At 43.3% G+C, this 26,568-nt stretch overlaps 1 protein-coding gene across 6 annotated transcripts in view; it reads left to right on the top strand.

Moving 5' to 3' along the window:
• DAAM2 (dishevelled associated activator of morphogenesis 2) overlaps positions 1–26,568 on the top strand; it is a 217,077-nt gene that overhangs the window by 12,558 nt on the left and 177,951 nt on the right. For 4 of the 6 annotated variants that reach the window (XM_079969181.1, XM_079969176.1, XM_079969179.1 and 1 more), the window contains exon 2: positions 4,926–5,062. The exons of 1 other annotated variant lie outside the window; for it this stretch is intronic. The gene's annotated coding sequence lies outside the window, so the exon portion shown is untranslated. Of the gene's footprint in view, positions 1–4,925; positions 5,063–14,878; positions 15,116–26,568 lie in introns of those variants that run through there. One more of the 6 variants, XM_079969177.1, reaches the window with a different exon arrangement.

The raw sequence follows: 26,568 nt of genomic DNA, 5'->3' as shown, positions 1-26,568 counted from the left end.
CAGTGGACCGGCCCACAGCTGAAAAAGGTTGCTGGCCCCTGGGTTAAGGACATAAGAATAGCCCAAGGATTCATTTAGTCTGGTGTTCTTTCTGCACAGTGGTCAGCCCGAGGCCTATGGAAAGCTCAGAAGGCAAGAGTACAATAACACAGCCCACTGAAACCAATGAGCTATACAAGGACACAAAGTCAATATGTTGTCCCTTTAAACTCCTAAATAAGTATAAAGCTTTTGGACATCCAGGAAAAGGCTTGGAAGGTGTTTCGGTTTTTTGTTTGTTTTGTCCACCCTGAACTTCTTCTGTAGAAATGAAAGCAATAAGAAAACGTTATTACCTGACCCTCCCAAAGGCATTTGGTTCCAGCTCAGGCTGAATTTTGCACTATGCCTCTCATCTGTTTTTAGTTTATTCAAGCACCTTCCTCCATCTCAAAAAAGTTGTCCGTAACCGTTTGTGTCAACTTCTCTGTGGCCAAACACAGAGTGTGCAGGCCCTATCCTTTAAAATCCTTGGAATTTACATAACCCTCAATTGTAGCAATGTGAAATGTGGCTCTGGTTACAATAACAAGGGTTTAGGGAATGCGGAGAGAGATTTTTTAACTGCAAAAGCACAAAAGCAAAACAAAACAAAACCCCGCATACTGTTTTCATTTTCAATAGCCACGTGAGGACCGTCCTCTGGTCTTCAGCTATAAATAAATCACTGCTGTCATAGGAAGATGGAAAACAATTCACATTACTCTTTATCCCATTTTTCTTAAAGGTTACTTTTGCCCCCCGCTTTCCTTCATAAAGTAAAAGTGAGAGCTCATAAAGCAAATGGTGCCCATGCAGAAAAGGGTAAGGAAATAATTGTGACATTGGTTATTCCTTCTCCAGACAAATGCTGTTAAGTGCAGAGTTTGTGGTGTACAAACAATGCACTTCTAGATTTTGTGTTAGAACAAGGAATGAAAGCAGCTTCTAAAGTTTGGCTAATAAAGCAAATGTTTGCAGTACTTTGCTATAATTCTCTGCTCCTCCCCAGTTTACAGTTGATCCAGACTAGCATTAGAGCCACTTTCTCCAACCTAGTGCCTCCCAGAGGTTTTAGAGTGCAATTGCCTTTAGCCCCAGCCACCTAGGCCAGTGATGATGGGAATTTGAGTCCTAAACACCTGGAGGGCACCAGGTTGAGGAAGGATGCACTGGAGCATCTAATCCAGGAGCAGGCAGATGTCAGGCTTGCAGGATCTACTTTCTGTTTAAGTAAAACCCCTGATCCGCTGGCCACAGACTGATGCAAAAGATATTCATTTAGTATTAAAGAATTCTAAGCCCATCAATACCAGTACTGAATGGAGTTTGTTGTCCTTCCACAGAAAAATCCACTCCTGGTTATCCCAAAACATTCTTCACTTCAGTGGTATAATTTAGGGAAGACAGAGCTCATTGTGCTGTTTCTGCTGTCGAACAATTGGGAGTCATAAATCCTTGCCCATCAATGGCAAAACACTCTGGCCTCTGTCATAAAGGTTTATGCATCCCTTTTTTAAGGCCCATTACAAAGTTTCAATATGGCCTCCTTCCCTCAAAGATACCGCAGTCACATCCCATACATAGAATCTCAAGAGTCGCGAAAAAACAGTATCCATTTAAATTCTGAAATTACATTTTCTGCATGTCTGAAAAGAGATTGTGGCCAACATCCTCCTTCCTTTTGCTATTTTTGTTTAATATATCACCCAGCCTGAAGAACAACCCCATAAACCTAGCTAACTGTTTTGTAACTTTTCAGCTGGTTCTAATAAAGGTTTTATCCTGTCAGTATTTTGACAAGATAATAAAAAATGGGGCTATTTTAAAAACTCAAAATTATTGGTTCTTGTTTGTTATGTTTCATACAAGCAAATTGCTCTCATAATCTTTTTTTAAATCCGTCCCCCCATGACCATAAAGAAAACAATAACAATCTTTATATATATAAAATCTTTTGAGTGTTGTTGTTGTTATTGTTCTAATGGATCAACATGACTTCAAACATTTTATAAATAGACCAGTTCACTTTAAAGCTTTGCGTTTTTATGGTGTTTCTCATTGCAAATTCATAAATTGTTTCCCTGAAGCCAGTTTTTCTTTCAGGGTCACAACAAGCAAAATAGCTAGATAGTATAAGCATTCTTTGCTCTCTAGCAAAATGCATGCAGTTTTTGACGACTGTAGGCTATAAATCCTACCAGCAGCACTACTGGCTCCCACTGTCCCTGAGATCAATGACCCTGATTGTTATGGTAACGTTGCCCCTCCTCCCAGCTGGCCTTCTTTTCTCTCCCTGCATTTGGAACACTGGGACTGATAGGTCTTGAGAGAACCTGTCACATAAGGATGCTGGATTAGATGGACCATTGACCTGATCCAGCAGACACTTAGTATATTCTTATCTCTGTCCTCCGCCATTCCCCCCCCACACTCCACTTTTTCATTTTTTAAGTTCTTATAGAATCAGAGAATTGTAGAGTTGGAAGTTTTTTGTAAGCCCAATGGCAACCTCCCCGCCCCCCTCTCTATTGATGTGAGCCACGTTGAGAGAAAATCATTGAGCTAAAATATGGTAAGCAAATCTTTCCTGGCAACCTGGAGCTGTGGCGCAGAACATTTGCATTACACGCAGAAGGTCCCAGATTCAATCTCTGACAGACCATGGGAGACTGGAAAATCACACTGCCAATCTGTGTGGACAGTATGGAGCTTGATGTCCAATGGTCAGACTCAGTATAAGGCAGCTTTACTGTGTCGTTACCCCTTCATTCTGTACCCTCATTCTGTTGAATGGCTCTAGACTAACTCAGTCAAAAGACGGTTGTTCTTAAAGAGTAATGTGAAGCCAATTGTTTTAAAAGGAATTACTCAGTCTATTCGAGTCTGAAAAGAAAAAAAGGAGGACGACGAATGTGTAGGATGCAGTTCAGTTTTATTTAAAAGTATAAAAACCTTTTACAACAGTGTGATGGTTAATAGCAAGTGTATTAAGGGCTATCCCAACTAACATTATGTTTGAGATGACCACAATGCTTGTAAGTGGACAAACTTGTCTGACTTATGCAGATCATCACGGCTACACGTCAAAGTTCTTCCAGAGAACAATGCCTTGTCTTAGATGCTATTTAGTTTTGTTTGTCTTTTCATTCTGCTCACTTTACAAAGCTAACTGCTATGGGGAAAAAATACCACTGGAAAGAGTTAGCACACATGTGCAGAGGGGATGATAAAGAGACTAATGCTGTTTTACATCCATGGTTAAAAAGAGAAGAAAGCAGAGGGTTAGATTACTCAGATGTTCAAGTGCTGCTATCATCAGATGGCATAAAGGAACAGTGTTGGATTCTGATATCACAACATACACCAAGGACGGTCTGTGGAAATCAGTAGCTTTCCTTGAGAACCTAACGACATTGTATTATATTTCATGCATATCCCACCTTTCTCCAAGGAGCTGAAGGTGGATGCATGGCTTTCTTGCCTCTCCCCATTTGTCCTCTGGGAATTTGTGCTAAGAGGCAGAGACTGGCCCCAGGGACACCCATTGAACTTCAGGGCTCCATGGTGATAATGAACCCTGTTCTCCCAGCTCCTAGTCCAACATTCTAAATAGTATTCACACGCTCAGGCCATTTTCCAAATTCAGGTATGTCTATGTAGGATTTCATACAGCCACGAGCAAGACTTCTCCTAAGCAATGATAGAAGACATGTTGCTCATTTTATAAAGCAGAAGAGAGAAGAATCAAATTCTATTGAGCAAAATTTTAAACAGAGCCCATGTATGAACAATACTAGATATACAGAAAAACGGTGTTTACTAGATGATTTGGTAAATGCTTTTGCAAACATGATGCTTATTTTAGTACTTAAAGGGAAGTTGAACTATTGCGAAACAGCAGCCTTTTGTTTTATGATAGCTTCGTGAACATTTGATTAATTATGGAATATGTGAAGAAATGCACATGGGAACGGATTCCTATTGACTTTTCCCATGGTGAACTGAAAAGCCCTGGACCCAAGGAGGAGGTCACCGTGGGGAGTTTATTTCATGACAGCAATCCAGTTGGGGAATGTCTCCCAGCAGAGTTGTTTGGGTTTCTTTTCAAAATAGAAATAGTTCATTAGAAGTAAATGATTTGTAGCAGTGATTCTGGAGGAACAGACGTTACACAATCTGTCCAAAATTTTACTGTGGTTAATCGCAAGGACAGAATCATAAAGCAAAGAGCATTGCCAGTTGGTGTTTGGGAAGTGGTCAACAAGAGTATTTGCAGAACCGGATCTGAAGAAGTGGCTAGATAAAACTTGGACAAGGAAGATGGTGGCTGGATTTTACTTTAAGCCAAGCAGTGGGATTATGTCCTCCAATAGACCTATAGCATAGTTATAGCGGGTGGGCAGGCAAGGCCATGTGGCATACACAATTCTAACCTCCAACAGAAAGGTGTGGCAAGGAGGCTCAGGAGAAATTCCTTTGGTGAAGGCTGCCATCATTGTGCCCCCAGCAACTGCTGTCAGAGACAATTGCCTCATTCTGCCTAATAATAGAGGAGGTAACCACTAACCATGATGTCCATGCTTTGTCAGAGGCAGTATGTCTCTGAATACAAATTGCTGGGAATCACAGGTGGGTAGAATTCTGCTGCACTCTGGTCCTGCTTTCAGGATTCCCACAGGCATCTGATTGGTCAATTTGAGAAGAGGATGCTGCTCTAGATGGGACATTGACCTGACACAGCAGGCTCATCTCATATTCTTAAGTTCTTGTAAGTCGCAAAACATATCAAACGCCGAACAGTTGTCTTAATTTGGGGCCTTCTTCATATCCACAAGCACATTGTATGAAAATATACAAACAACCTTTGCACTGCTGTATACCATGTGTGTCAATTTCTCCAACAGATCATCTCAAGTGTCATAAAAGCTTCGGTCACTCACTGATGGGCATTGCCCGCCATCACGCCTTCGATATCTGAATGCATAAGGACCTAACCAGAAGGAGAGAAGAGAAGGAAACAAGGACTCTTCCCATCACACAGGTTAGTACTGAGAAGGATCATGCAGACCTGAGTTGGGGAGCCTGTGGCCCTCCAGATATTGTTGGACTTTGTCTCTACCAATGGCACTACTGACTGAGACTCATGGGAGTGGGAGGGCCTCACAGATTTTCCATCCATTTTTGTAGGCATTAATGGTGATGGCAAGTTGTGTGAATACTTTTAAAAGTATTTATTCTGTTAAAACTGTTGTGTTTTTATCTGGGCTGGAGACCTCCTGACTCACCACATAAGGAAAAATCATTACTGGTAGGCTTGACTCTGGATTTACAACATTAAAAACAAAACAAAAAAGCAACCATACAGGATAAAGACAAGGTGTCAGAAATATGAGTCAATGCTATTTCCTTACCTCTTTGCACACTGCTGGGGATATGGGCTAAAAATAGATGGATATATAGTAATATCATAATTTCTTGCAAAAGGGGAAGGGACGACACCCAACCTGAGATGAATACAGAAATAAGCTGTGTCCAGGGAAGCAATCCGTTACATGTTCACATTCAGTGAACATTTCAACCTGGGGAAAAGATTAGGAAGACGAGATATGGAGGAAATTACGGGTTTATGAGAATTTCCACATATCATATGACGTGTTAATGACTATATACAGCAGATGGAGAAGCTGCAGTCCTCCAGGTGCTTTGGACTACAACTCCCATCATCCCTGGTCATGTTGGCTGGGGCTGATGGGAGTTGGAGCCCAACAACATTGGGAGCACTGCAGGGTCCTCACAGGACCACAGGAAGCTACCTTGCACTCAGACCATTGGTCCATCTAACTTGGTATGGTCTACACTGACTGGCACTCCAGGGTTTCAGGTAGGAGTCTCGCCCAACCCTACCTGGAGATGCCAGAGATTGAACCTGGGACCTTCTGCATGCAAGGCAGATGCTCTTGAGTTACAGCCCTTTCCTCATCCCTGTTATATATATTCCAAGAAAGAAATGTATAAAGAGAGTTGCTCCCTTTACGCAAAGGCTGTGTGCTCTCCTGCAATGGCCATTCATTTCAGTGGGGAGTTTTCTGGATGGGTGAGCTCATGTTTAAGATCACCACCAGCCTCTTGCTCAGATCTGTGCTGCTTATATACCGTACTATTAAATGTTTGGGGGAGGGCAGGGGGAAGCAACCACTACCCCTCCTGCTTTGTCTTCCCACCTGTCCTGATGCACATTATCCTTCTTGGGAAGAGTCCAGTGGAGGATGGGGAAAGGACTTGTAGGTGCTGCCTTCTGTCTCAGTGCCTCAGATGCTGTTAAGTTAAAGGCAGTCCTTCTTAGCTTCATAATAAAAATATAATAATAATAATTTATTATTTATAGCCCGCCCATCTGGCTGGGTTTCCCCAGCCACTCTGGGCGGCTACCAATTCTTCTTTTTTCATCTATTATGGACATCTATTATGGACAGGGTCTTGAACAATAGGGACAGCAAGAAGGGGAGAATATTCCCACAGTACTTTGGATGTTATAATCTACTAGTAGGACCCGCAACAACAACAACAACAATTTTATTATTTATATGCTGCTCCAGCCACTCTGAGCAGCTCCCAACAGAATATTAAAAACACAATAAAACATCAAACATTAAAAACTTCCCTAAACAGGGCTGCCTTCAGATTTTTTCCTAAAAGTCAGGTAGTTGTTTATTTCCTTGACATCTGATGGGAAGGCATTCCACAGGGTGGGCACCACTACCGATAAGGCCCTCTGCCTTGTTCCTTGTAAACTCACTTCTCACAGTGAGGGAACCGCCAGAAGGCCCCTGGCACTGGACCTCAGTGTCTGAGCTGAATGATGAGGGTGGAGATGCTTCTTTAGGTAAAATGGGCCAAGGCCGTTTAACTGATGTTCCTTTTTTCATATGTCAATGATGCTTTCAAACTGTCACAATTTTGGAGGGGGGGTGCGCACGCACAATTCAATAACATACCAGTAAATTCAGGTTGTGCAATTATAGTTGACAGGGGGGCCACCAGTAACCAAAAGATCAGACCTTTTGCTATAAGAAAATTGATGGGAACACGCACAGGAAAGTTTTGGATCACACTTCTTTCAACATAGTGCCACCTAACTTTTCAGCAAAGGAATCATAAAAATACTCATGGAGTTTTAGCTTTTTCTCTGTTGATGCTGGTTTTACTGTCTGTGTTATTTATTGCTGGTTGTAAGTTGCAACTAATAAGTTTGATAAATAAAAAATAAATAAATCATGATGTGTGCTCATTAAATAGCCAGCATCATCTAATCTTCCTGCAAATAAATCAAGATGAATACAGGTCATTTGGCACTGCCCTAAGTTTATTTCATATGAGTTTAGGAAGCATATATGGTAAAGGGTCTAGAAACGAAGCCTTATGAGGAGCGCTTGAAGGAGTTGGGTATGCTTAGCCTGGAAAAGAGGTGACTGAGAGGAGATATGATAGCCATCTTCATATATCCAAAGGGCTGTCGTGTGGAAGATGGAGCAAGCTTGTTTTCTGCTGCTCCAGAGGGTAGGACTTAAACCAATGGATTCAAACAAATGCAGATGACAAGAAAGGAAATTCTACCTCAACGTTAAGAATAACTTTCTGACAGTAAGAGCTTTTTCGGCAATGGAATGGATTCAGAAGGTGGTGGACTCTCCTTCAATGGAGGTTTTCGCAGAGGCTGGATGGGCATCTGTCAGGGATTCCTGATTTGCAGGGGCTGGACTAGATGACTCACTCAACCCAGAATTCTGAAATGTTGATTCTATGAAAGGCAGAACTATATATTATCTTAGCTGCCCATTCATTCTCATATATATATATATATATATATATATATATATATATATGATAACTAACTAACTAAGAAGTAATAAACATATTTCCTAAACATGTCTGCAGTTAACATTAACCACACAGGGAGTGTTTGTAGGGGAAACTGACAAGTATGTGTTTGGGGGAGTGGTGTTGGTGGTATTATTTCTTCCGGTGCTAGCTAATTGTTCCCTGAAAATGTTTCCCTGAACTGTTTTTCCTAACACCAGCTTCTTCTAAAGGAGAAAAATTGTTTTAAAAAAGAAAAAGAAAAACAGAAGGAAGGAAGGCAAATAAGTGGGGGAAGCCCCCTTATGAGCCTGCCTATTTCCCCTTTGAAATGTTCTCAGTACTTTCAGAGGGGAGCCACAGAAACTCACATTTCCCTACTAACAGGTAGTTCTGCTCTCCCCGCCCCCCCCCAAGCATTCCATGTTTTAAAAGCAGGCAAACATGTTTTCTTTAGACCTCTGTCAACTCCCTGGAAATCTTAACTATAGAGGAATTCCTGTAAGTAAAGCCACATTGTGTGCCACACGCTAGCTAGGACCGTTTTCTCTACAATAGGATGGCAGGTATTTTCCGGGAAAACCGGAGTGGGATACAAATGGTTTTGGAGCCAAAACAAAACAATGGTCTGTGAAGTACAAGGCATGAATCAGGGTTAGCAGCCCACAATCTGCTATATAAAGACTTTGGGTAACAAAATAATTTATAAGTAAAGGTAGCAGTGTTGGCCTACAGGGGGTGGGAAATGTTTCTTTTCCCATTCATGCCTTGTTGAATTTTGGAACTTTCATGGCACCTATCCAAAGCACATTTGAATGTCTGATACCTTCTCCCTCTCTTTGTCTCAAAAGTCAGTGTGGGAGAGAGAGAGAACCAGCATGGTGCAGTGATTTTAGTATTGGATTAAGACCAGAGTGTTGGTATTGGATACCAGAGTTCAAATCACCACTCAGCCATGAAGCTTACTGGGTGACCCTGGGCCAGTCCCTGCTTCTTAGCCTAACCTACCTCACAGGGTTGTTGCGAGGATTAAATTGGGGCGGGGGGAGAAGCGTGCATGCCGCCTCAAGCTTCTTGCAGGGTCTTTGCTCCCGCCCTCTTTTCTACGGCTTTGTTTGCCACCTAGCTTGATGAAGAGTTCTGCAGAACATGAAAGCTTGCACACTATGAGAAGACCCTTGTTGGATCAGGTCAATGGCCCACTTAGCCGAACATCCTGTTCTCACAATGGTCACTCAGACGCTTATGGGAAACCTGCAAGAGGGACCTGACGGTGGTCGCAATCTCCCCATTTGTGATTTCTGGCAATTGGCAATCACAGGATACCTGCCTTTGAGAGCTGAGGTGTAGAACACTGTTATTGACCTAATAATGGTATTATTTGGAGGGAAAATTAAATCTCCCTCCTGGTTTCCACATTTAGGGTTTCACTCTCCTCCACACCTCCTCTTCCATTGGGCCTGTATAAATGCTTTTTATAGTGGGAAAAAATAATTTTAAAAAGAATCACGTTACGAACGTGTAATTTATTTGCCTACATTACCGGGTGCCCAAGATGACACACAAAGCGTATGTATGGCCCCAAAGGACAACGGTTCCTCCATCCTCATCAGCTCTTACTTTTGAGATGGTTCCTTTCAGTCTTACTTCGGTTTCCACTGTCAACTTCAGAAATGTGGAGAGTTGAGAGAAGAAACTCGCTAAATGAAAACAGATCTACTGGAAATGAGCACAAACTGATTGGGAAAGAGGAAGCAGGACTGAGCCAGGATTGGAAGTGGAATTGCTCGCTGAATCCAGATTCCAGCAACATTGTGCAGTGATATTTTTTCTTCTTCTGTAATGTTCTGTGGTGTTGGGGGGAATTCTAGAATATGGAACATCCTTTGAAACAAAATGGGGGGGGGGAGGCGGATGTCTGGTGTTTCTAAGTGGAGAACAAAGAAAGCAAAGAAACTGATCAGGTGTGATCAAGAGGGGGGAGCATGCTAAGCACTTTAGAAAAGGGACATGATGTGCCTCCACATAGGATTTACGCCCCCCCCCCCATTTGTAGTGGTAGGGTTGGGTTTGAATGTGATTCAGATCCCTGCTCAGCCATGAAGCTCGCTGGGTGGCCCTGGCAAATTGCAACCCTGCAGCACTATTATGAGGATAAGATGTGAGTTACTGTAAGCTGCTTTGAGCACTTGCTGGTAACACTGGCTATCAGCCGAATCAGCTGATGGATCCCAGAAATCTGAGCACAAAGATTGGCTCCAGATTCTCTAAGTGCCTAACGTCCCATACAGTCAGTTCAAGTCCACCATCTTTGAAACAGTTTGCTCTTTGGATAGGAATTTGCAGGTGCAGCTCATAACTGGGTATTTTAATGGAGTTTTCCCTCAGGAAAAAAACACATTTTATTTTGAAACGGATTGCTCTAATTAATTATGCCTACTTTGGTGCTATCCGGTCTGATTTTTTAAACAGAGATTTTAAAAGACATAATAGTGTATTTTCAACTCTTGATGAAGCATTTCTCAGTCATCCTGCCAGCACCTCCCGGACAATAGGGGATTATTGTCCCCATTTTGCAGATGAGGAAACTGAGACGAACAATAGTGACTCAACAGATTCACCAGGTGAACCAATGGCTGATGTGGGACATGATTCCAGGTCCCACATGAACATGCTGTGTATCAGCTGACAGTGTTTGCCAGGCGTAGCTCTCAAGTCAAATTTCTTTGACATCAGAAGTCACCCCATCCCTTCAGAGCAGGGATGCAGCCGCAGTGTGTCAGATGTAAGAGACACTTATGCCTTGTAATAACAATGTGTTGGCTATTGCTCACAGTTCAGTTCCCCCATCCACACAACATGGTGCTTAAGCCCTTTGTCAGAGGGAGCAGGCAGCCTGCCACAGAAAGTCCATCTACAATAGTTACCTTTGTCCTCAGTTTAACAATACTCAGATTCCTTTGTTTTGACAACTGATCTAACAAACGATTTAGACCAAAGGCTGATACAGAAGCTTTTGCAGAACACTTGGTGCAGAAAACAATTCCCTTTTATGGCATAATCTCGCTTTTGGAAATGTCCTGCTCTTGGGTTTTTGCACCCCTATTCTTCAAGCCAGATACATTTATATCCATCAGGTTCTTTGTGTGACCATTGCACTTCAAGGCACGCATGAGGGGATCGTTTCACTTCAAAGCATGAGTGAATATTTCTCTTTCTGAATCATGAAACCTGGCTTCCAAAGGAATCTTTGTAATGTTTTAAAAACTTGGTATTCTTTTGCAAAGGAACAGAACTATCACTAAATTATCTAAGAGACTATCATAGACTGCACATTTTCTTATCTTCAAGCTACACGTACAGTACAATGTAGGAAGTACATTGTGGGTTGTTGTTATTATTAAATAAAAGATCATTCCTTAATTCTCTTAATTCGCCCAGTGCTTTAGATATACATAAGTGCTTATTTCCACATACTGTCCTGAAACACAGAGTACAGTTAAGTATTTCCAAATCTGGACTTTGATAACTGTGGCTTTTTTGTCTGTAGCTAAGGTCACAGCCGCACCACACATTTAAAACATCCCTCAAAGAATCCTGGGAGCTGTAGTTTAGCCCTCAGAGAACTATACTTCCCAGAACCATGAGCAAACTTCCCTGATTCTTTGTTGGGGAAGCCATGTGCTTTAAATGTATGGCATGGATGTGATCTAAGTTTCTACATGTACCCAATACCTGATGTACCCAATGTTTCTACATGTACCCAATGTCCTGATCAGCGTTCAAGGGACTGAGCGTCAATCAAAGTCCTACTCTTCCCATTCCAAATGGCAGCTGCCAAGCTCTATTGCCACAGAAGCCTTCCTCCCCATCTCTCTTCTGCCTCTAGCACTAACAAATGTTGTGTCAAATGTTTTATTTATTTATTTTTGTAAACTGCTTAGAGGGTCTATTTACAAGCAAGGGGCATATCCATTTTGTATAAATAAAATCTTTGTAGACACGTCCTGGGAGCACCAGAATCAACGCCAAGTTACCATGGTTGTTCAGTAGAGTAGAGAAAACAGTGCCGTATTGTGATTGGCCTGCATTGCCACTTATTTGGCCAATATGTACCTTTTCTGTGGTTAGTTGGGCATCTATTCTAGACCAGTGCCAGTCTGCCATCTGTTTCCTTTTGGTCTAGGGAGGCAATTTCTGCTGTTGGATGGGAAACTCTCTTTTTTGTGCAAGAGTCAACAGAATATTGCCTTGTGGGTAGCAAGATGATATTTTCTCCTGTTTCTTCTGGGTGAGAGAGACTCTGAGAATGGCATCTTCCCCACAGCAGGAAGAGCAGGATTCTCACCCCTGCAGCCATTTCCCTCTTGGTGTTGCAGAAAGTGAGAAGGAAATTCTTTGGTCTCCTCTAGACTGTCAGTATTTTGCAAGAAGGATTCAACCACTTGCCGGAAATTAAATCGCTCTGTAGAAACAAATCCACTTAAAGACAAAGCAAGGTTGCTGGTTGGTTTTCATTTTGTTTTTTTGCAACTAGGAAAGTGATGGGGAAATGCACTAAAAAGTGGAGAATAGATGATTGATTGATGGGGAGATGTGTAAACTCTGTGCAAGCAAATTGGGATGAATGCTCACTATCATATTACCTCCCTACAAGCCAATCAGGATGCATCCTATAACTTTAAAGCACATTCAAAACTCTTTCCTTTTCTCAAGGTATTGTGGGTACTGTAGTTTGCTCCTCAGAGTTACAATTCCTAGCAACCCTCAGCAAACTATAGTGCCCAGAATTCTTTGAGGGAAACAATGTGCTTTGAATGTGCTTTAAAGGTACAGGGTGTACACAGCCATAACCGAACCCCTGGGTAAGCATTGCACAAGGAAATCAGGATGAATGCTCAACAAACAGGAGGCTTTCAATCTTTAACTGGGCCTAGCTTCCAGGGTGGAGGCATTCATCCATGTGTTGTTGAGTGCTTGTGGAGAATGAGCCTTGAGGCCTTTCCCCTCCTGCAATGGCACAGAGAATAGTTGTGAGCTGAAGAGCAGGGAGGTATGGAATCTTCCAGTGGCCCTCTTTGGGCTTCTGGTTGTGCGAGAACCTTCTGGGATGAATTGTTTCCGTAGGATGGGAGAAGAAGAACCCAGCTTCATAGAGTTGGAAGGGCTCCCATTTAGTCCAACCCTCTGCAGTGCAGGAATCACAGCTATAGAGTCCCTGACCATCCAAACTCTGTTTTGAAAACCTCCAATGAAGGAGAGTCCACCACCTTCTGAGGGAGACTGTTCCACTGTCAAACAGCTCTGTCAGAAAGTTCTTCCTAATGTTTAGGCCGAATCTCCTTTCTTGCAATTTGATTAAAAATTATTATTCATCAGTCACTTTTTTCCAAAAATGAAACTCAAAGCAACTTACACAAATGAACATTAAAAACAAATATAAAAAGAGGCTAGAACATCCTAAAATGCACAAATAATAGAAAAACAGATCTACACCACTAAAATTAAGATCCAAAGACGTGGGTGAATAAGAATGTTCTTGCCTAAAAATGCTACTGATGGTGCCAGGCGAGTCTCCCTGGAGAGAGCTTATCATAAAGTTGAGGAAGCTGTCTTACACTAATTCAGACTGCTGGTCCATCTGGGCTGGGGGTGGCTAATCTGTGGCTCTCCAGATGCTGGATGCCAGCTCCTACCAGCCTCAGTCAGGAGGGCCAATAGCCAGGAATGATGGATGTTGTTGTTGAGCAACATCCAGACAAGTTCCCCATCCCTGATCTACAGAGACTGCTAGTGGCTTTCCAGAGTTTCTGGCAGGAAGCTTTCCCAGCACTGGAGATACTGGGGATTGAGCCTGGGAATCTTTTGCAGGGAAAGCATGTCTGTACCACTGAGCTCTGACCCTGCCCACTCTACCATTGTCACATATTTTGGAAGCAAATTCCATACCTGAGCTGTGCTCTGTGTGACAAAGCATTTCTATCTGTCTTGCCCTTAATCTTCATTTAGCCTAATGACTGTGAGATCTAGTATGGTGGGAGGGAGAGAAACTGCAAACTTGAGGATCACTTGATTGACAAGGGGGCTATAAATCTGAAAGCTAGTAAGCCAACCAAATACATATAATATGAAGCAGGGTTGGAGTGGAGCATAGTCTTCTGATTCTTTCCTGTGCTTCATGCTAATGAATTAGCAGCTGCACTGAGACAATCCTCAAAGCCCCATGGCTACCTCTACCAACATGACTCTAACTCAGGGCATACAGAATATTGTCAGTGGTCCATTGAGAGATCACAAATGTGCGATTTGCAATAGTTTTTTTCCCCCAAGAAGCAGAGAGAGAGAGAGAGAGAGAGAGAGAACGAACCTCTGGCTTGTGGGTCTCACTAGGCCTCACCATTTTGGCCCAAAAGGTGCTTTCAGTCAAATTATGTCCACCTGCCTACACTTGATGTCATCTACAATGTCAGCTGTGGGGCAGTTAAAGGTGCCTGCTATGTCCCTTCCCCAGTGCTTCCTAAACCTATCAGTTGACCTATTGGTCTTTGGACACTTTACACAACATTCTGACCAGCTGCACAAAGTTTGTGGGGAGTTCATTCAACGCTATTTATCAAACAATCATTCGGATTTGTTTTCTTGGGTCAGAGCCATTGATCTCCCACACTACCCAGCGCCTTTCTGCATCACTTTCCTTACTGCGAAAAGATCTCCACCCCCCCCCCCAACCACACACTCCCGACGTAGCTTTGTGGCACAAAAGTGCCAAGTCTGTTTTGAGTGCCCCACCTGCGCTGACCTCTGCATCCCACCAGCAGAATAGCAGCAGATCGGGAGGGCGTCCCTCAGATTAAGCACGCGCCGCCGCGTGAAGACAGGGCTCCCTTCCCGCGGCAGCGCCCGGGCGCTTCTTCTCCTGCGCGCCCCGTCGGGGCTGTGGCCCCTTTAAGAGCGCGTAGCGCAGGAGCGCCTAGCTGAGCTTGCGGCGCTCGTAAAGCGGCCGCTGGCTGGACGAGGAAGCGGCGCCTGCTCTTTAGGCGAAGGCGAAGACGCCGCTGCAGCGCCAGCAGCAGCAGCAGCCCGCAGGCTCCGCCGCCCCTTTCCCTTGCCTGGTGCACTTGGGCGTCCAGGGGGCTTGGCTGGCGGACGCGGGATGGCCGCGCAGGAGCCCTGAGCTCAGCCGTTTGCGGTGAAAGCCAAGTCCGGAGATGAAAAAAAGCGCTGCTTGAGCTTCTGGGTAAGTCCAACCCAAGTGATCGTAGCTTTTTAGGGCGCTCTTTATTTTTAAAAAAAACATTCTCCGCAGGCTACATTTATGGTCTCTCCTGAGCAGAGCAGCTGCAAAAACACAAGGGAGAGAGCCGAGATGGGAAAGGAGAGGCTCTCGAGCGTTTGCAGCCCTTCTCTAAAATCAAAAAGCCCTTTCCCACGTTAGCTCTTGGGCGAAGGCAAGCCTGCCAGCCTGCTGGCAAAAAGCGGTGGATTAGAGGACAGGCAGAAGTCGGTGAGAAGAAGCCTTTTTGTTTCTATTTTTGCACGGAATAGGGAGATTATTAACAGTGCAATGCTGTGCATGTCTATTCTGAACTCATTGGGTACATGCAATATGACCACGGGGTTTTCTTAAGGAGACTTGTCATTTATATTTTAGTGCAGAATTGCACGTCGAGCATTTTTTTCTTTCTTGAGGCGGCCGGAAATTGTATTGGGAAGAGGTAAATCTCTAAAATGAAAGCGAAGTGGGGGTTGTTTTGAAGTGCCTGCAGATTTCTGAGTCGCAATCGTCGCCTGTAATTGAAATGGGCAGAAGCGAAGGCGCTGGGCAGCGTCCCTGGGTACAGTTCCCGCGTGGGTCGGGTAGAGGGCGCTGCTGCGACGCCTGGCGATAATCCGCCGTAAAACATCCAGGGAAGTTGGTAAAACTCAGTTAAGTGAATAATTCAGTGGTGATAATCTGGTAGAAAGGGAGTGGTGATTCATCAGGGCAGCGAGCACCGCAGTGCAGCATCGGGGAAGCAAACCCATTCATGATTTTGAGTAGATGAGTAGAGTTAGTCACGTGACGTGTTTTAAGAATGAAGCTTTGGCCAATCGGAATTAAGAACATAGTATTAGGAATTCTTGACACACCTTCCTGAAAGTTCATCCCTTTGATGCCCATAGGTACTACGGAGGGATATGCAGAGCAGCTTAAAACTTTGTGTTCTGTTGTTGGCAGTGCAGTGATGCATCTGGCTGGATCCTGGTTAAGGAACAAATTTGTGGATCTTCCCAAATAAACATACATTGAAAGTAGCTGTGCTAATTTATTTGGGGTAGAGGATCCAAAAATAACACAAAGCTAATAGTCATATTTTTATTAGGACCAGCTAAATGTTTAAAAGTTATGAGTAATCTGTCAGGCCCCCAAACTCTTCTTCTGTCTGAATGTTATGCAAAAAACAAAATGGGGAGGAGGGGAGAGAACCTCTCCAAATAAATAATGGTGCTTTTTTGGCCTGTTTTTGGGGTGGGTGTGTTAGCATCCAACCTTAAGAAGAGCTCAGAGGCAATTAAAAACACTTGCTCATTACTTTGTGACATTTTACTTCTAATAAAGGGATTGTCCTCCTGTTACTTTTGGACATTGGGATGTTTCAATAAATGTTTCCTCAAAGGGTTGTATTCTGAACAGGAAGAGAACCATGACAGGATGTGGTGTTGTCAGACATACGGTCCATTTCTACTGGCTATGTCAAACTGGATAGCAGTGGCTCTTGAGCTGATTTCTAATGCAGATGTGTGAGATTTCTTAACACACGGACCTGTGTTCTTACCCCGTAACTGTGCACCAACTATGGTCAAGTGCAGATGACAGTGAACTTGAAGCAAAAGAAACCTCACATTCATGTTCCTTGCTTTTTTGCTGATGTTGTAATGTTCCATGTCCTTGCTTTTCTTCGCTTTTGCATTACGTATAGTAATGCTCATTATTTGGACCCTAGCTCCTAAAGATGCACTTACTTGTGCATCGCATTGAAGACTCAGACAAAATGAACCTTTGAGATTTGTTCCTGTGGTATTGATACTGTTGTTCTGCTGGTGGGAGAGGACAGCCTGAGTGGCAGGTTGTTTTAAAAATACAAGGTCATCAGCAGTTGATTGTATCTTTAGGATATATCTGAGACTAGCTGAGCTAGGCCATTATAAATGCATTATTACCCACCCCTTTTTTTGGGGGGGGGGCTAAACCCTGTAAATTTAAAGTTACAAAGCTGGGAGACAATTTACTGATTTACTGCTGACAACATGAGCTGGTTGCATCTAATTCTTGGAAAAGCTGATGAAAACATGTTATGAAATCTGCTCATTCAGATCCTTGACATTTACAATTCATTGAGATTCCCCACCCCCACCCTCAGCTCGCGTTTATGGGTACTGACTGGTTTATTTATGTACATAAGAGTTGTGTGTGGGAAATTTAAGAAGATGCATGTGTTTTCAGACATACCCAGTCTTCTTAGAGGTATATCAGGGCCATGTTTTTTCTTCATCTTTATTTCATACTTGTGTCTTAAAGACAGAGGAGGGAAAGTATTGTTGAAAATTGAGAGAGCGGTTTTGGAATCCTAAGAAGTTGATTAGGCTTGTAAGGGAGAGAAGATGTACTCTTGCTTCTGTCAGGTTTTTCAATTGATCCATAGTCAATAACACTTTCCTCAAGCTGGGATTCTTCTTGTATAGATTGCTTATATTCACTTTGGAATGGAAGCATCATTTTTTTGGTTCAAATTTTGTCATGCGGACCTGCAAAGGAAAAAAAGGTGCAGAGAGTTTTAGGTTCTAGGAGGGTATAACTACTGTGGCCAAGGAAGTGACAATACTATCCCTTCCTTTCTGATGGTCACCAGGTGTTCCTTCCAGGAATGAAGACGGCTTGGGCAGCTTTCAGTTGCATGGCAAATGTAGTTTGTATCACAGGGCATAACATTACTTCACCAAATATCTGATTGACTGGGATGTGAAGCAAGACCTTTTCTGTAGTGGCACCCTAGTGATGGAATTCCCTTTCTCAAGGGGCCCAATTGACCCATTTGCTATTTGGACAGGCTGTTAAGTCATTCACACACACACCCCAAAAATGTTTGTCCTATTTTGCAAAGTATTGTTTTTGCTCTCACTTGGTTTGAGCGTACATTACCAATTGCTTTAGTTTCTGTAGTGAGCCACAGAAAAAGGTTGGAGAAAAATATTTGAAATCAATAAAATAGGGGGTGAATATTCCCCAGATACCCGCTCCCCCCACCCTCTTCTGCTGCATGGCAGGGTGTGTGGGAGCAATGAGCACCTATCAAATCCTGGCTAGGGAGAAGGCTTGTATCTCCCTTAACAGGCAATTCTGTTTTGGAGATCTATGGCTTTTATTCAGTACACCAGACTATTCCAACCTGATGCCCTTCTGATATTTGGAACTGCAGTTCCCAACGGAAACTGTTGGGACTGGGTGGGGCTGCTGGGAGCTGTAGTGCAGAACATTTGGCGAGCCTTAGGTTGGCAAAGGCCAGGCTACACCAACCTCCTTCAGGGACAACTGAAGGTGGCGTCAAAAGGGGGGGGGTACTTGTTTAGCATATTCACTAATATTTTAAAAAAATCATTGAATGAGTAAGTGCTGGGAAACCTTGCTTGAACTGTTTAGTACAAACATGACACTGCTTTCTGTCTTGGATTGATTTAAAAAAATATACAATTTCTTGGCTTCTGACATTTTTTTTCCCTGGGTGGTACACTGCATTTCTGTTGACACATGACCCCGAAGTCTCCAAAGCCTTTGAGTGAATTTGCCTCCTGCTGACCGTGGTCTTAGCAAGCTGACTGTCCCTCCGCTGCAGGATATCTACAACTTGTTTCTTGACAGGATGCCCTGCTAAAATGACCTACTTTTTGCACCCTGCCACCTGTTTTCTGCACTGGCATGCTGCTCATTCTGGTATGTGTGCATAATTGCAATCTGGTCCTTTTAAATGCTGTTTTATGCTTAGCAAGTGCAGTGACTGAAATCTTCTGTTCATGGAATGGCTGCGTTCCGGACAGAGCAATAGAGAGGGAAGGGCAATAGCTCAGGGGCAGAGCATCAGTGCTGCATGCAGGAGGTCCCAGGTTCAATCCTCAGCTTCTCCAGGTAGGGGTGGGAGAGAACCTGACCTGGAAATCATGGAGAGCTGCTGCCAATCAGTGTAGACAGTACTGTGCTAGATGGATCAATGGTCTGACTCTGTATAAGGCAGCTTCCTCTGTTCCTATTCCAGCTCTTTTGTATTAAATTAGAGGATCCTGTATCTCCCCACCATTCTTCTTTTTTTGCAATTTGCCTGTTGATACTACAGTAACAGATACTTTAGTGCTTATTACTGTAGTAACAAATGCTATCCAGCAAGTATCCAGTAGTCTGTAAGGGTACAGCAATAGAAAGTTCCTGCTGGATACCCCTGGTAAGTACTTCTGAAGTACCATTTTAACAGGCAATTTTATATGCCACCCTACAGTACCATGACTCCCAGGGCAGCATATAATTTTAAAAACAGAGACGTTAAAATCATAAAAACAAGACACCAGAAGAGTCACGGAAGCAAAACCACTAAAACCCAGCATGTCTAAAACCAGCTATAAAGCACATTTGAATGTCTGGTCACATTTCTTTGCTTGGTGATGTGAAAGGACATATTTGAGGTGCTGGGACTGGAAAGGCCCTCATTTCTCATGGTCATCACTTGCCTCATTTTGGAGGGTGGAGGGACGTGGCGGAGGCTTTGCATTTACTGAGTTTATTTAAACCATTTTTACCCTGCTCCTTCAGTCAAAAGATTTCCCAGAGTGACTTAAATAAGATCAATACACGGGTGTGTGTGTGTGTGTGTGTCGGAATTCCTGTCTTCAGGTTTATATTCTATATGGTCCAACACAAAAGGCGGGGGAAGGAATGAGGAGAGAAGAGGAAAATGACCTGACTTGTGTATTAGGTCTTAAAGTCACATAGTACGTCTAACAGGGATGGGGAACGTTTTTCAGCCAGAGTACACCTTCCAAAGGCTACATACAAGTAGTGGGCAGTGACAGAGGTGCCAGGAGGGTGGAAGATGTGACTCTTAACCTACGGGACCGCCTCTCCTGGTATGCCCCACAGAGGAACTTACGATCTTCAAATAAAAACACCTTGAGGGTCCCAGGCCTCAGAGAGGTTAGGCTGGCCTCAACTAGAGCCAGGGCTTTTTCGGCTGCGGCTCCAACCTGGTGGAACGCTCTGTCACAAGAGACAAGGGCCCTGCAGGACTTGACATCTTTCCGCAGGGCCTGCAAGACAGAGCTGTTCCACCTGGCATTTGGTCAGGGCGCAGCCTGACCCCCTCCTCTGGCAATCTTTACAAAGCTTTAGTTTATGGTTGCCATCAATTTTGATTTTAATTCATTTTTATAATGTTTTATAATGTCATACTGTTTTAATGTTGTTAGCCGCCCTGAGCCTGGCTTCGGCTGGGGAGGGCGGGATATAAATAAAATTTATTATTATTATTATTATTATTCGTTCTGTAGGCTATAGCCTCTTGTGGGAGAATTCTAAGGTTTTGCGTTGCTGGCATTTGACACTAGCGTTCTCAAAAATGCTCCCTTCATGCTTGTACATCTCATGTGACCACAGCTGAATTCCTTTAATTCCTTTTCATAGGAACTGAATTCCTTTTCATAGGATGGTTTAGACGATGCTCTGAACTTGGGCACTTCTGGGAAGACCACCCTCTTCCTTGAAGAGGGTGTGTGTCTGCTGCTCAGTTAAAGCCAAAATGGCACGTTTAGCGGTATAATAATGTACTCTGGGACTTTAGAGTGTATGTGAGGGATTACATCTTTAAACTAGCGCTGGGGCTTCTTTCACCCAAGGGCCACCTTCCATCATGAACAACCTTCTGGGGCTCTCTGTGAGTGGTGTTTGTATCCATGGGCAAAAGAGGGTGGAGCAATGGATGTGACTTCATCTTTGTTTAGTAGGCTACAAAGGCAGACAACCACCCACACCTATATTTGCCCTTGCATTCAGTCACAGTTCAAGAAGAAATTCCAGCCAGGCAACAGCACTCAAAAAGGATATGGAGGAGGGATAGTGAGGAGTATGGTCAAGTGAGAGGGGTGTGGCCTGAGGGAGTCCCAAGGAACAGATAAAGAAGCTTTGAGAGCCATATTTGGCTTCTGGGCCTGGGTTTCTCAGCCCTTCTTTAAATACTCCCCAGAAGCCAAAATCCCTTGCTCATGGAAAGCGGACAAGTCAGTTAGAAGTGTTCTGCAGAGATCATGCCAGGACAGAGAAGATCAGCATCCATATTCTAGCATGCCACTTTGCTGTTTGGAAGAAGAAGAAGAAGAGTTTGGATTTGATACCCCGCTTTATCACCACCCTGAGGAGTCTCAAAGCGGCTAACAACCTCCTTTCCCCTCCTCCCCCACAACAAACACTCTGTGAGGTGAGTGGGGCTGAGAGACTTCAGAGAAGTGTGACCAGCCCAAGGTCACCCAGCAGCTGCATATGGAGGAGCAGGGAAGCGAACCCGGTTCACCAGATTATGAGTCTACTGCTCTTAACCACTACACCACACTGGCTCTAGTGTCTAGACACTAGCCCAGGACCTAGAAGTATATTTTGTTCCCCAGCTGGTTTCAGCAGTCCTCAATCAGTTGCTGGTGAGTTCTCTTAATTTCTTAAATATCTGTTTCTTCTTCAGGCTTCCCCCTTACTTCTTGGAACCGACTGTGTTAAGATCCTTGAGCCAGATGGTTGTTTCTAAAATAGCTTGGCATAGTCTTGAAACAGGTTTTATTTGCTGTGTCTGTTTTTATAGGATTGGCTCAACAGCCTTAATCTTTTGCTCAAATAATATTTTAAGAATGCAAATGGGAGTTTGCGTTGCCAGGGATTTTAACTGTTTCCTTTTTTAAAAAACAAACAAACCCTGCACTCCAAACACAACAAAGTGTTACAAATGTCCATAATTTATTTATTTAGTTCTGCTGACGAAAAGATTGAAATGATGGTCTGCTTCTTTTACAAACCACATTTAGCTAACCATCTTAGTGATAAATGTGAAGGTTGGTGATGTGTCTCCTGCAGTTCCACAATCCAGCACCCACCTCCGTTCTCATGGTATATGTCTCGATATCTTCCCAAGTCCCCAAATGAATGAGACTTGCAGCATGCAAGACATTTTTAAAAGCCATATATTTGTATGGTGGTAGTGCAGCTGCTGTGAACGGGTAATGGGTCCCAAGCCACTCATTGAAGGCCAGTGATCTGACTGACCCTGAGGATGGCGTTCATATCCTGAGTGTAGCCCAATTAAAAACAACAACAACAAACTTGTTCTTGACAAGTGCAGGCCATGTCTGTTCCAGAGGAAGTGTGAGATTCCCCCACCTCTGTCATCTTACCCAACCCTACTCATCCTTCTAGGATTCTGGTATTCCATCGAGAGCAGCTCCATTCATGAACTTCAAAAAGATCCGAACTTCTTTGGCTGCTCATTAGGAGGAGCGGTTTTGACATTTTTTTTTTTAGCTCAGACATACCTTCCTGTCTTGATGGCCTGCGTATTATTATTTAAGGTGGCTCTAGCAGAACTGCTGACTTGTAAAGAGGAGCTTATAGGAAATGAAATGGATGCCAGAGCCATTCTTCTTGAACACATCGTTTCCCCACTTCCTGGCCTTTCCCTCCGGGGTCTCGTATTTGGTCTTTGGCAGGTTTGAGATGTGTAGGTGGTTGAAAGGTTGTCCAATCTCAGGATGATCTTGCCTGCTATAATTGCTGGTGCCTAATGCAATATCCATGCAGAGGAAGGTGGGCTGAGGACAGGCTGGAAGAAACCACCTCTGGCTTTTATGGTTTGGTCTCATTGGTGTTGTTTGCATGGCTCAAATGTGGCATTTTGTGGCTTCACAAATATACAATGTGGGTGCCATGTAGCAAAATTTGGCGGGGCGTGTTGAAGACGTCTGCAGCTCTGTGGCCAGTAATGTTACCTAGATTTGGCTACTATGCAGTGCGATTGTATGGCTGTGTTTATTTTGAAATCTGCTGAAATAACTGTAACTTCAGCTCTTGGAGCAGAATTTTTCCAGCAGTTGATGAAGCTGGAGGGCTCCCCAAATGGAAATGCTCTTGTGTTATCATTTTCAGTTAATTAAGAAAATAAACGGCTGAATCCTGATAGAGGTAGTTTTACAAATTCTGTGTATGTTGCTTCAACTCTGTGCTGGCTGCCCTTTCCTTTGAGAGAATCGGTTGCCAGAGTCCTGAAGCAGAACTGAGGGAGAGAGAGAGAGAGAGAGAGAGAGAGAGAGAAAGAAAGAGAAATACTGTAACTCATTTCTCTTCTAGGTTTATTAAGCGTGTGTTTGACTAAAGCTTTAAAAAGTGCCCAGAGAGCATGAACTGGAAACTCTTAGCCTCTGAGTGAGTTTTTGATGGAAACATTTTAAAGGATCAATTTTATCTGCTGGTACGGAAGCAAAACATTTTTGTAGCAACCCGATAATGTCAGTAAAATGACTTTGGATTGAATTGGCTGTGCCAAATTTTCGTAACAAGTAGAAAATGATACAGTTCCCTCTGTAAAGGAAAGGCAAATAAGAAATGGGATCAGGGCATTTTTCTTGGTACTCAAACGTCACATCCATTTTAAAAAATGTATCTTTTGTGCTCAGTTTATCTGAAGCTGCCACCACCTAAAAAGGTTTTAGATGCATAATTGCTAATGAATTAAAATCCTAACTTGTTCCTGTTAGTATGTATTGGAAAGGTGGGAAAAATCTCTTGCCACTGATTATTCTGATTTGAAGTGGTGCTGTTCCTTATCTACATTGAACACACTCTGTCTCCAATTAACTGAACATACTTTTTAGTATGATGTTCTTTTAGGGAAGCTTCCCAGCTTCCCAAGTGTGCTTAAGATGTGTGCCAGCACTGGATTTTTGGTCCTAATATATCCTATCACGTGGATGCCAGCCAAAGCATAATTTCAAGCCAGCAACTATCTCCATGATTGTGTTTGTATTTCCTCCAGTGGCCGCAAATCCAGAGGTGTCTGCCAGGTTGCTGCGATCTATGACATGGTTTACACTGATCTTTATCCGTAAGGTACCCTGCCCTTCTGCCCTGGCCATTTGGAGCACTTACCATTGCAAAAGGCAGACAAAAATGGTGATAGAACCTTCTTTTCCTCTTAAATCTCTACATTTCTGCACCTGTTTCATTTATAAACAGAGTTGTGAGACTCAGCAAATGGTCTTATCACTCCCATAATACTGTTTGATGCTGGCTGGACAAATAAGGCTGTGGCCAAAAATATGTTTGTGCAGTATTGGAGAGAAATTCAAAGCAGTGCCCAGGTGATCCCTTGTTTCAGCACAAGCATCTCTGCTTGCCTGACCAAACAATATCCCCACTCCTCCCCCTGTACTCTTCTGGGGGTTCTCCTGACTCTCCCCTTCAGAGCCAGTGAGGGTGGGGAAAGGAAGGGACACAAAGGGGAGGAGATAGGGTAAAAGACACCATGCACTAGCAGAAGCACATGGGCAGCTGAATAGCTGTTGATCTGACCCTTGGCATTGACACATAGGGATGTGATGGTGCATGGAACAGTGTTTTTTAGGACCACGGACAAATGATACATGTGGAAATTCACTGTATGTGGTTCACTGACCTTATTCATGGAATAAAAAAAATAAAAAAATTGTCCAGTAGCACCTTAGAGACCAACTAAAGTTGTTCTGGGTATAAACTTTCATGTGCATGCACACTTCTTCAGATACCGTAAGCTTATACCCAGAACAAACTTAGTTGGTCTCTAAGGTGCTACTGAACAATTTAAATTTTTTATTTATTTATTTCAACTGCGACAGACCAACACAGCTGCCTACCTGAATCCATATTCATGGAAGACAATCTTGCTCGGCTACGAGCGATTGCCAAAGAGAAGAAACTGAGCCCTTATCTTAGAATTGTGAGAATTGTGATTTGTTGTGCTGCAGCGTGATCTGGGGTAGATCTGCAGGTCAGTGTCGCTGGCTCTCTCAATCCCTTGCTGATTGTTGCGGAGATGTTGTGTGATGTGGTACAGATCACAATCATGTGTTTGAGATCAGGGTGGACATGCGACTTAGATATTATACACTGTATACAGTTTTGTGTTTTCATGTGTGTATGTTTAAAAGATAGCAACACACATTCCACCCCCCTTATTGTGTTTGATTCATTTCAACAGACTGGGATTTCTCTGAACCATGCTTTTATTTATTTATTTATTCATTCATTCATTCATTCATTCATTCATGAATTTAGATACTGCTTAATGCCGGAATAGGCCTCTGAGCAGTTTACAAGTGTAAAAACCAATTACACAGACATTAAAATCGAAGCATCCACCCTTAGAATATGCAATAAAACAATCTCAATAAAATAAAGCAATAATTAAAATAGGAAAATCTTGGTAAGAGATTTAGGAAATGCCCGTATGAAACAGGTGTGTCCTCAAAAGCCTCCGGAATGCCAATACTGATGGAGGTCTCTCATATTTCCGCGGGGAGTACCTTCCGTAACATGGGTACCACCAATGAAAAGGTCTGTGTCAGTGCTGCCACAAGCTGATAAAATGGTACCTTGGGTTATAAACACTTTGGGTTACAAACTGTGCTAACCCGGAAGTAGTACCTCAGGTTGAGAACTTTGCCCCAGGATGAGAACGGAAATTGCACGCTGGCAGCGTGGCGGCAGCAGGAGGCCCCATTAGCGAAAGCGCGCCTCATGTTAAGAACAGTTTCGGGTTAAGAACGGACCTCCGGAACAAATTAAGTTCGTAACCCAAGGTACCACTGTACTCAGTAAGCCATGGCACAATTAACTAGATTCCGTTTCTTAATCTTAATGCCTTTACAGAATTGCATAGTTTAAAAATTCCCAGAAGTGTGTTGGTAGGCGAGCACTTCTAATAATTCTTCAGGGGGGTAATGTAAAACTTTTTGGAGGCTCATAGATCTATGTTTGATGTTTTCCTAGCGATTTTTCCCGTAACGCCAAGAAAGAACTTGCAGTCGAACCTAAGTAAGGAACCCTTTGCAATTTTAATTTCTTGCGGGGGAATGTGTCTAGTTAGGGTCTGAACGAATGACATCTCTATTGATTTCTTTTTGTGGATAGGAGTTACTCAGCAGTCTACCGACTGCCTTGTTTCTCTCAGCAGGCAGAGAAAAGCTTTGCCCAGAGTACTGCCAAGAATAGAAGTGCCTTCATTTAAAAGTGAATATGGCTGCCATGGGGGAAGAAAATTGCACAGTTTCTTTTCTTGGAGCTGAGAAATATGTAACTCTTTACAGTTTGTTTCTGTCTCTTTGAGAGCTGATCAGATACGACACTTTTTCACCCTCTCAAAAGGCAAGAAAGTGAAGACAGATTCCTAGAGGATAAGGCTTATTGATGGCTACTAACCACAGTGGCTATGTTCTATCTCCTCTGTCAGAAGCAATAAGCCTCTTACTACCACTTGCTGAGAACCAGAAGTGGGGAAAGCACTGTTGCACGCATGCCCTGCTTGCAGGCTTTCTATAGGCATCTGGTGGGTCATCCTGGTGACAGCAGGATGTTGGACTAGAGGGGTCTTTAGCCTGATC

The sequence above is a fragment of the Podarcis cretensis genome (genome assembly GCF_951804945.1).
Source record: "Podarcis cretensis genome assembly, chromosome: 3".
In the NCBI taxonomy this organism is placed as follows: Eukaryota; Metazoa; Chordata; class Lepidosauria; order Squamata; family Lacertidae; genus Podarcis; species Podarcis cretensis.
This window is presented reverse-complemented; position numbering and strand designations above follow the sequence as displayed.